The sequence below is a fragment of the Poecilia reticulata genome, linkage group LG21 (assembly GCF_000633615.1).
Source record: "Poecilia reticulata strain Guanapo linkage group LG21, Guppy_female_1.0+MT, whole genome shotgun sequence".
Classification (NCBI taxonomy): Eukaryota; Metazoa; Chordata; class Actinopteri; order Cyprinodontiformes; family Poeciliidae; genus Poecilia; species Poecilia reticulata.
In genome coordinates this window covers 5,898,176-5,909,922 of record NC_024351.1, presented here as the reverse complement: position 1 = coordinate 5,909,922, position 11,747 = coordinate 5,898,176, and the positions used below count along the sequence as shown (strand labels likewise).

Here is an 11,747-nt window from a genome sequence, read left to right as displayed (position 1 = left end):
CTCTGTAAACGTTAAGTGTTTTGATTATCTGTGAAGTGTGCAATCTACATATCTATGCTTTATAGATAAAAATAGATATATATCTATATAAATATATATAGATCTGTCTATATTGTGCCCAAGCTATCAGTCGGAGCTAAAGTTAGCTTCCGAATGTAGCATCTAATTCGGAAAATAGCTAAAGGGCGATTACACTTAATTTTTCACTATCTTGAGCTTTTTTAATGTGTTGCACTTTAAAAACAACACATAGACATTTCAAACTTAACTAGATTTTTCTGTACTAACAGCAGAATAAATATTTGTGAAACCTTCTGATTGATTTGGGAAATTTGTAAAATGTCAGTAGATTCCAGAACGCATTAGATCTGAATTATTAATTTGTGATTATTATTTTAACTTTCAGTTTTCTTTATTTTTTAATCTTTATTATAGTTGGAGTTGGACAGTTCAGTTTGGTGGCTTCCTGGACGGAGAGATTGGCTGAGATAATGTTGCCAACAACTTTTCTCCTGCTATTAATGTTTTACTTTTCTTTATATAAAGTATTTCTAGTTGCTCTGTTTCCATTTTGCTCTATTTTTTTATTTTGACCTTAATGCTCACCTGGTCAGGTGAGGTGGAAATGAACGTCCTCCTGATTACTGAATAATGTCAGAACCACTGAGCTGGTTACATCAGATCTGAATCTTTTTCTCATTGAAACGACTTATAATTTTAAGACATTGTTATAAAATTTCATCTTTATTCTGCTGTAACGACTCATTCCTAAAATTAAAATGTCTTGTATCCTGACCTTAATGCTCCTTATACAACTCACAGAACAGATGATTGAAATAAAGACATTTTTTGAAAGTATTTTCTGAGATTTTTTTATAGAAATTGAGGACGAGAGAAATCGATTAAAATCTGGTATGAAAACAATCTTGTATCATTCAGCCTTATTCAGCATATTAAATTATGTAACTAACTACATATTACTTAATATTCACATTTCTTTGCTGGTTTAACATAAATGTGTTGCATTTTAACATCTAACTTGAATTCCTGATCTACATGTAAATACTTGATATAAACACAGAGAAAAGGGGAAAAGTTTGTGAAATGTAGATAAAATTTTATTGTAACAGGACATCAAAATGAACAGTGAATATTTAATATACTTCCTAGCAGCTAATCAGACATCAGACTAGTTACTGGTGATGGAANAAATTTTATTGTAACAGGACATCAAAATGAACAGTGAATATTTAATATACTTCCTAGCAGCTAATCAGACATCAGACTAGTTACTGGTGATGGAAACTCGTCTCTGGAGGAGAGGAAGTCCGGCTCGGCCCGTCCAGGAAGTCCGGCTCGGCCCGTCCAGGAAGTCCGGCTCGGCCCGTCCAGGATGACTGCAGGTCAGGGAGGCCAACAGCGTCTGCAGGTAGATTTATGCATATCTGGTGCTCCGGGTTCCAGATCCTAGTTTAACCAAGTGAATAAAAAGTTGGTCCACGTTGTGATGACCCGGCAGACCGTGGACTGATGGACGGCGTACCGGTCAGCTGGTCCAGGTGTTTGGATCCAGTGGTAATCAGCACAGCGATCATCAGAAACATCACGAGGTTTACGATGAAACCTGAACATTAAATCTAATAAGTGTCCATATTTAGCTGCACAACGTAATCAAAGCTAATATTTAGCTCTTTTTGAGAGTTTTGCTTAAAATAAATGGACAATATCAGGAAATTAAATGTTTGAGTGAAATAGTTCTGGTATCACAAAGAAACTGCAAAAAGTGTTTCAGAGTTTTAACATCACAAGTTACTGAGTAAAGAGTGAAATAAAATACTACTTAGAAAATGCAGGTTAAAATCTGAATACTCTTGAAAGTGAAGCTGAAATTAATTTAAACTGCTAGCAGGCAGAGAACAGAGTTCACCTGATATCTGCACCAACAGTGAGACAAACAATGATGCATATTAGATTCATTAGTTTATAAAAGTGGAGGCAAACCTACATTTACTATTTTAAAAACAAAAAGCAGCAGGAGGATGAACTTCATAACCTGGTTTTCTAAGCAGAATCTCAGAGGAAAAAAAGAGAAATTACGTCTCTGTAATGCAAGAACAGATTATATCAGCCAAGTGGAACAATTCACTCTAACATGGATTATAACTATGAAACAGCAAAAGGTAGATGTCATATTTTCGGGATTCGGGAAATACTTAATATGTACCATTTGTTCTGTGGGGTTTTTTATGTGGGTCGGTGCCACTGAAACGGCTGTAAAGCGAAGGTTTTGGACCTAAATCTGACTGTGTGGTTCTGATCGGGCTGAAGCGTTGCTGCTCTCGGTTGTTCTTWAATTACCTGCTCGGTGTCGGAGGGGCTCGTCGCTCCGACTGCATGTTAAATGTATTTTATATAATTGTCACATAAAAAAAGCTAAGGAGTTGCCTAAAAATAATTTCATACTCCGTATAACACAAACGCATCAACACACGTATTGACTCACCTTGTGCCGAATCGCTGCCTCTGTTCTCAGCCTGTTTCCCGTTGCAGTGAATTTCCTCCCACATTATTTTCCTCCAACAAATTATTCCAGTGAACGAAGCTCGTACAGCTCCCTTTAAACCTCCGTCTTCCCGTTTCTGACCTGGATCTTCAACATCCTCAAGCTTTGAAATAGCAGGCAGCTACAAACCGGGTGTTAGCTGTAGTGGCTAAGTTTTGGCTACAGTCCGCTGTCGCCTTGATATCAGCAGGAAAATGAAAAAACTAATCACTGGATGGTACCGGCTAATTACTGGACACAACGGCACACCACAAAACTTGGTTGTTGTACCAGTAGCTCACAGATATTTTAAGTTTTTTGTCTTTTTCATGGTACAGATCTTGCAGCTTTGGGTAAAAACAATAGGATCAAGCAGGGAACCAATCTATGTGGCATAAATTCAAACGGAAATACGTCACCACCCCTCGTGGCATAAACCCCATTAGTCTCACTCAGTCAGAGAACAGGTACAGGAATCAGAAGCCTGAATCGTTTTGCCTGAACAGTGAAATAAAACTAATAACTATATTTTGGCTTTGATCCTTTTGTGCTGCGTAAAGCAGAATCCACGGTGCATCAGGTGACTATTTGAGTTGGATTCACTTTTGATTGGATCACCTTCGAGTTTTGAGTTTTTTGAATCAACAACAAGTAAAACATCCGACCTTGGAGTTTGTATCAACGATCTCAATTCTGCTGATGGCGGCGTAAAGTTTGGAGGAACCGTCTTCTTTGTTCTTCGGACGCCGACAGGTGGAGGAAGAGGCCGCACCTACAAACACTCACGTCTTTCTTCAACGACATCGGTATGTACGATGATTGCTAATGCTGTAAAGGAAAACGGCCAAACGAGAGGAGTTTGATGATGGCATCAACGTTATAGTACAAGTTCGTCGTCATGAAGATGAACAAGGCTGAGCGCTGCACCTTTACGCGGTTCGCCAGTGGGTTTAAGATAAAGACAACAAAACTACAAGCAGTTCAAAGTGTTTTCGCCAAAATGTCCGATGTATCGAAAGCAGTTGGCCAGGAGTGTCTGGAGGATTCATCCAAACGAACTGACTGAGAAAAGCTTGATGTCCTACATTAAAACATGCCAAGATAAAAGAAATGCTAAATTGAAGCAAGCAAGACGAATAATGGACGATTTGAACGTTTTGATGGAGTCAAATGATAAAGTTGACTCAGTTAATTCTCTTCTTGCTACATTTATTCAGTGTTTTCAGGAAGCAGAGGCATAAAAACTTGACAAGTTTGCCCCGTGAAACAAAATGAACATTTTCAAAATAAAATGAGTCCTTGCCTTGAGTTTACAGCTTGTCAGGGCTGGTTGTGTGAACTGGGTTAACCCTTTGTGCAACCAAGTGCAGATGATTATGACCAAGCCAAAAATGATGTTGATGACGTCATAAATCCTGAAGACAGCTGTTAGAGATGTTTTGGTATTATCATTTTGTACACAGAAAGACGAACAAACCCTAATTGACTCTTATTTGCTTCTTTCCGTTTCCTCTGTCTGAGCCTCGCTGCGGTGCGTCTGACCTCTGACCTCAGCTCAGACCTGTCCTGCCGATCAGATGACGTCCCTCCTTCATCACCAGCCAATGACAGTTGATAAAGAAGCGAAAAAGGACAGAACGATTCCTACCACCTGGACACTGAAGTGTCCACTGATCCTAATTCCTGGACGTCTGGGAACTGCCATGCAGCAGAACTACTGCATGGAGTCCTGCTGGACGTTTGGACTGGAGCTGAACTTTTACAACCTCGCTGGTTTACTCTTTGGCATCAGCATAGAGAAGGAAAATAATGTGCTTTAAAGAAAGAGAAAGCAAACTGAACTGTTGCTGCTTGTTTCATTGGTGGACAAAGGGACGGTCTGGACAACTTATAAATAATCCAACACCAGAGCCAGTTGGACTGACAGGGAGCTGGAGGAGAGACGGAGGGAGGACCAGCTGCAGCGACGCCAGCAGCAGGAGGGGGAAGCGAGAAGCGAGACAGAAAGGAGAAGTTATACAAACCGCTGTGATAGAGAATGTGGTCACTAATCCTGTTTGCATATAGGAATTATAAATCTAGAAAATAACATTTTGAAGGGTTAGGCACAATGTTAGATAAAATCGTTCATTTTGTGCCCGTTAACTCAGTCCTTAACAGAAGGACCAGTGATCCTCTTAGGGCCCACGAGCCATAGATTGGGAAACTGTGAAGGACAAAACTGTAATGGCTAAAAATTAAGAAAAGAAAAAAAACTGATAGCGTGATACGGCTAAATTACACCAACTAAAAAATTATTACAGAGTCAAAGATAAAAATGATTTGCAAATGTTTTATTTCCTTTAAAATAAATACTAGTTTGGAACTAAATTAAACATCTCTAAGTGAAAATAATTTATATTGCAGTGTTGAAATATTCTGAAATATTTATTTGCATTTAACTGAAACATTTAACTTAAGAGTTTAATTCTATAAAGAATCTACAAATTGATTGAAATTGGTTTTGTGTATTTTATATTGGGATGACTTAGGAATATTGATGTATGATTTTACCTAAAGGCAGCAAGTAAAGAGAGAAAAGCATAGGCCCTAGAACTGACCCCTGCGGGACACCACAGGACACACTAACGGCCTGGGACTTGGAGTTGCCGGGCAGACACATTCCAGCCTATTAGAAATAAAAGATTGAAACCAATCCAGGACAGATTCACTGACACCAACTTCCACATGCAGACGATGTAGGAGGATGTTTTGGTCCACGGTGTCAAATGCAGCAGTGAAACCAAGGAGGACAAGAATGGAAGTGCAGCCAGAATCAGCAGCCATGAGAACATCATTTGTAACTCTTAGCAGCATCAGCACTATGAGCAGGACGGAAACCAGACTGAAGTTTGTCATACAGAGAATTTCTTTGAAGGTGGCGCTGGAGTTGGGCAGCAACTGCCTTTTCCAGCACTTTGGAAAGAAAAGGAAGATGAGAAGTAGGACGATAATTGGAAAAGGAATCAGGATCCAGATTGGGTTTTTTTAGAAGGGGTTTGATGGCAGTTTTAAGAGACAGAGGGTCATGGCCGGATTTCAGTGATTTATTTATAATTTGAGTAATTAATGGGCTTATCGCAGTGCGTTTTGATTTTATAAGTGAGGAGGGAAAAGGATCAAGTGCACAGAAAGAGGGTTTTATTCCCTTAAGGAAAGTCTCTACCTCGCTATGAGCAACTTCATCAAAGCAGTTCAACCCAAAAGGCACAGAAGCAGAGAGACCAAGAAACTGAGATCTGATCAAGTTTACTTTGATTTCTCCCTCTTCTTCCTCACATCGTGTCTTTAGGAAACCTTCAAAACAAAAACGGAAGATTTGGGATGTATCTTACTAGTGAAAGAATTACATATAAATAATAGTCTTTACCACMTGTGYAAACTTTGCTGGTGAATGTTATAACACATAATATAAGTTTTATAATATGTGTTATATTGTTTCATTTCTAATATAGGCTCTTGTGTCAGATAATCTAAGTCAATGTTAGAGAATAATAATTATTTTAGGTTTACAGAATCTCAGTTATCCTTCATAGCGGCTGAACCCGTATTACACCAAACACTGTAGCTAATATTAGCTGGTATCTCGCCGGTGGACATAAATACAGTAAAGTAATATTATAATCACAATATATACACAATAATATGTCCATCTTACTTGTGAAATGTTGTCTGTGGAGCCTCACATCAATAATCCATCAATCAGAACAACAAYATCCTCAGTGCTGAGGCATCTTCTGCTGTTTTGGTTGAGCAAAGTAGGAGGGACGACCTCTCCAAGATGGCCACCGTATTTCCTGCGCCGGAGCAGCCAATGCGGGGTCTACTCTATATTATGTCTATGGGGTGGCGGAGCGGAACCGGAAGAGGCTGCAACAACTGTGGAGGGCACTGGAGGGCCCGGTCAGAGAACCTGGTAATCAGATGATCGCGCAGTTTCGCGCTTCGAAGGGGCGCAGGACACTGGACTAATCCTGACGTCCTGGCCCCAAACATGTCAGCGAGGCCCGGATCCAGAGGGGTAACAGAGGGAAAACTCCGCTCCGTTAACCCTTCCACCCTGGTGATAGCCACATAAATGGAGGCAGGCGTCCTCAGCTCCGCGGACTCAGCCGCTGCCTCAGTTATGTAAGCCATTACACACCGGAAACTGAGGCCAGATTGGGTCTGGACGGCGACTCTAGGAGGAGCTAAACCGTCCTGCCAGGTCATTCTAACTTGGCGGAGGAGGTTGGAGGACGGAAAGCCCCTTAGCGCTAGCCGGCTCCTTGATCAAGCTAGGTAGCTCGAGGAGCGAGTCCACAGCTAGGAGCGGGGTTGAGTCGGACATACGGAGCCCGGGGTTGACTGAGTATCCGCTCAGCCGCCTACTTTCCACCGCGGTACTTCCTAGCTGGGAAGCAACATCCGAAGCGCTGCTGCTCCTGCTGTCGTCCTCGTCGTTGTCGTCCTCTCTGCCAGTGGGATTATTCGATAAACGCTCAGTGTAGCTAGCATCTCCCAAGAGCAGCGACCGGACTAAGCTTTTTTCAGTGTTTCGCTGCACGCGAGGGATAAACCGACTAGCGATAGCCTGAAAGGGCGAAGCCTATACAAAATGGAACAACTCCCCACAAAGGCCTAAACCCCAGTTCCCACCAGACGATCCTCCTTACTCTGCCAGGTTCTGCTGCCACGTCTCTCCCGCTGCTGAGATCTGCTGTCATCACTATGTGGTCGTCTTTGTAGCTTTATGTCTTTATATCTGGAGTTAAGGATTCAGACTCAAGTAAACAGTTTTATTGTGATGCATATATTTCCTAAGATGTGACATTTTGGTCAAATACTTTTTAGGGATCTTTTTTGCTTCTGCAGTGACATCGCTATTCACCTGCAGTGAAGATGTTCATTAAGATCCACCTGTCCATACATTTCTGTATCCACTATCTCTCCTCCTTTCATCCGCCCTCCACCAGGTATCTGTATTCATGTATTCCTGACTTTTTCAGTGCCAGAGCCGCAGTTCGTTTGATCTCCACTGTAGCACCCGAGGGTCCCTGAACTCAACTCTTTGTTGTCTGACTCTTCCAACTGAGATCACCGTCCCTCCACAAAGCCTCACCTCATATGTGTCAGCGTTGGTTCTGGACAGCATGTTGGATCTATTATTTAAACACGTCTACACAGCAGTGTGGCTGTAAATAATGAGCATGTCTGATGGACAGGTTGAGGGCTGATGATTATACTGTACGTACCGAAGCAACCAGCTCACCTCCATCTGCAGTGTCTCGGTAAACAGGACTCAACAAGCTTTGCTTTAAGCTCAGATGTGACCAAAAAAAGATTTGATCAAATCTCTTGTTTTGGGTCAATGTGTTGGAGCAAGCAGTAAAAGAACAGTCAGTCAAAGGTCCAAAATACATTCGTTATTTAAACCAACAAACAAACTTGGGTAAATCATACAAAATTACATTATTGAGCCCATAAAATAGGTCAAAATAACTGAAGTCCAGTCTTACAAACTGGCCTGCCTAAATGAGACAAAAAGAAAACTTAAATACTGACTGATCAAAGTCACAAAAGGGGAAAACAAACAAAACCCTAAGAAAATCTTGTCTCCATGATCCTAAGTTGACTCTATCTGCAGGTTTCTCTACCTCTTTGTTCGCCTGAAGGGCTGCAGCAACTGGCACTGAGGTTAAGGTTTTCACAAAACAGAAAACTAAATCAAGTCAAACATGTAAAAGTGTAACTTTTAATGTTACAGAGTTATATGAAGCTGTAAATGGTCCCTTTGTAGACAACACAAAAGCCAGTTTACCAGCAAGCATCATGCCACAGAGATGAATTTGAGGATTTATTGAAGGAATGGAAGGAAGAAGTGGATGAGATGAATCATCTGGCAAGAAACATGAATGGAGGTTTGGGTGAAGACTCAGCTAGAGGATCTTGGAGAGGAAGGAGACGGAGACAACTAAAGTTACTTGGGTAGATAAGCGACAACTTATAGACACTTGAAGCAACGAGAAACAAGCAGCAGCTTGAAAGACGACATGAAACTGATGATGCAGCGCTGAGTGAGAGACTGCAGCTCCTGAAGTCCTGATGAGGCTGATGGTTTCCAGCACATTTCTGCAATACTGTGAGCCAGAAGCTTGTCTGTTCGTTAGGTCATCTGTGCTTATTCAGACTGATCGATGTCTCCAGCTGCTCTTCTTCAAAAGGTGATATTCTGGGATGGACCTCACAGACTTTATTGCAATTCTGGCCAACAATACTGTTACTTATTGAGAGAAACAGAACCACTGATCTGAATCCAAGTGGTGTTGCTCTGAAATTTTCTCCAATTAATCAAAGAATTAAAGCCCAAATCCTACTGCTTGTGCAGCATATTAAGGAAATAGTCGATCACCCTCCCTGTTCTACTGACGCTGTACCTAATGAGCAAGGAGAGAGGCCCCCCTCCAACACCTGCTCTCCTTTCCTCCTGTGGCTGTGAGGAAGGAGCAGCAGCTGATCAACAGGAAGTCACTCATTATTGGTTGCAGAGAAAAGTTGCTTCTCTCAAATCTGCCACTTGTCAGGAAAATCACAGTAATTAGTAAAGCAACATTTTGACGGCTAACCAACTCATTTTTACATTTTCTCACTGTGGAGATGCTGCTGCCTCTAATGATGACCCAAGTCTGACTGGAAATAAGAAAACGTGTCAGGGCTCATAAGCTATGAAATCTAATTTGTGATGGTAAAATTCGTTCTGCAGTGTAAAGTTCAGCATCAAATCCTAATAAAGTCATAATGAGACGGGTCCAGTGAACGGCGCCGAGCTCTGCTGAGTTTAACACAAACTTGACCTCTGATTATTTCTAAGGAGGTTCATCTAAACTCAGTGAGCTGGAACTAAATTTAGGATCAGAAGCAACAACAAATGCTTGGAAAATATGACCAATTGTATCATTGGATTAATAACAATGGATCACCAATGAAACATCTGCTCTATTTTTTTATCCATGCCTTATTTTCAGCACTTCAAGTGTTGGGATCCAGGGTGGTGTTTGTTTGGGTTTTGCTGCTTTCCCCCCTTTCTCCACCAGAGGGCGCCAAGGGGCCATTCCTGGAGGGCGTGACCAGCGGGTGCCGGCTTACCTGCACACCTGCAAGTCATTTGGTCATCTGGAGGAGTATAAGAGATGGAAGCAGCCAACACTTCGGTGCCAGAGTGTTAGCCAGTTATGGTACTTCAGGCCATCTGTGTTTCTTGTTGCACTTTCTCCTTGTGAATTCCTTAGAGATCTTTTGTGTTCCTTTTCCTCAGGTGAATCCTTGTGACGCTGTGGTTGTTTTCCGCCGGTAACCTGAGCCCTGGTTGTTTTCTGTGCATTCATCTCCTTGTGACGCTGTGGATGTTGCCCACTGGTAGCCTGAGTCAAATTACCTCCTTGCTGTTAACCAAACCTTCCTGGATATCTCTGTTGGCTGTCTCCTTCGCTCCTCTCCTCCGAAAGACAAAGAACTTACCTGTCTGCTCTCCAACGCTGTCCGTCCACCGGGCAAGCAGCAAACCTCCCTCTGTGAACTCCACCCTGGTAACCTCAGTATTTCCCCCCAGACTCAGACCTCCTTCAACTCAAGTAAGCTCGCTCCTTAATATTCACAATTCTTATTTCCCACCGTCATTGAACTCACCTCCACTTCTCTCCGCTCCAGTGTTCCCGAATCCAGTTGCCGTCATCCCTTGGACCTGCAGTTTTGATTGTTTTACTTTCAATAAATCATTTTACTGATTCCCGTTCTCCATCTTGTGTTCTTGCATGTGGGTCAGAAAATTACAAACCATCATGACATCAAGTAAAATCTTCTCATCTAAAATTTTGAGGGAAAAGAAAGAACCTGATTTTTGCAGAAGCTCCTCAGCAGACGTGTTTATTCAATCTGACATTCTTAAGTTTCTCCTGTTGATGAAGAGGCACAGTGTAGTGCCAGTGTCCGTTCCTCAGTTGAAATCCTGTGATATGTGAAATGAGGCCATAATGAAGATGTACAAGATTTTCCTTTTTTTTCAGATGTCAAATTTAACAAAAAAAAACATCAGAATTTTTTTTTTGAAACTCTTCAATACTGCGCTGGTGAAAATGTAAGTTAACTTTATCCAGCAGTTATAAATAAAAACAAACATGAAAAGTTAAAAATATAATATTCTATAGATAAGTATTTAAAAGGCTGTTTGGATAAGAGAGTCTTCAACAGAATAAAGACATCGCCGTCAACACTCCCAAAGCCGATCTTAAAAATTCTGATAATAGTTTTAGCATCTGTAAAAACACCAATAAAGATGTTTCTGCAGATAAGGATCAGAATCTATAAGGAAAAAATATTCCTTTATTAATCCCGCAGTGGGGAAATTTACATTGTTACAGCAGTACAGAACCAATATAAAAATCTATATATACAAAAAATACAAGTGAATATAAACATACTGAAACAGTATTGTATGAAATATAAAAAAATAAGTAAATTCCAGGTTTATTGCTTGTAGTAGAGAGTAGTGAACTACTGAGAGCAGTGGGTGTTGTCCAGATCGGATCCGGATCTATATGGCATAATCGGGATCTATGCCATGTATGCTACAAAGAACTCCCATTAACAGGAAGAAACTTGCAACAGAACCAGAGTCAGGATGCTTGAATATCTGTAAACTGCAGGGAAGTTGTGGAAAGTAAAATGTAAATGTGAATCTGATCCAGGCTTCATGGATCAGATCAGCTGAATGAATCCTGCTGAGGTCAGAGGAAAATCATTCAACCTTTCTGCTCTGTAGAGAAACCTGAGGTTACCAACCTGCTGCTCTGTTCACAACATTTACCTCACATGCTCTAATGCAAATGTTTCATTTAACATAGAAACAGCTTGTAAGGTGAAGGCCGTTTCTAAGGCAACAAACTTCTGCTTTACTTAATTGTTTGCTATGGAAAACAAAATGAGTCATAAAATAAGCAGCCAGAAGGTTTTTCATATAAACTTATAAGATAAAGTAATGAGTCCTCCAGCAAACAGAAGTTTATAAAAGCACCGACTCTGTTGTTTAAGAGCAATTTAGATCTGCTGGGACCCGACAGGAAGGTTGAGCTCATCCTGGGCTGAGAGAATAAAATAAATAAAATAAAAATAAACCGCCTGCTATGAGCAG

The 11,747-nt window shown here is 41.1% G+C and overlaps 1 long non-coding RNA gene across 1 annotated transcript; it reads left to right on the top strand.

The window, feature by feature from the left end:
• The first annotated feature begins 6,383 nt into the window (after positions 1-6,383).
• Positions 6,384-10,339, top strand: LOC103457328 (uncharacterized). Its single transcript, XR_532417.1, has 3 exons — positions 6,384-9,795; positions 9,876-10,191; positions 10,268-10,339. It is a non-coding gene; the product is annotated as an uncharacterized LOC103457328 (long non-coding RNA).
• The last annotated feature ends 1,408 nt before the right edge of the window (positions 10,340-11,747 follow it).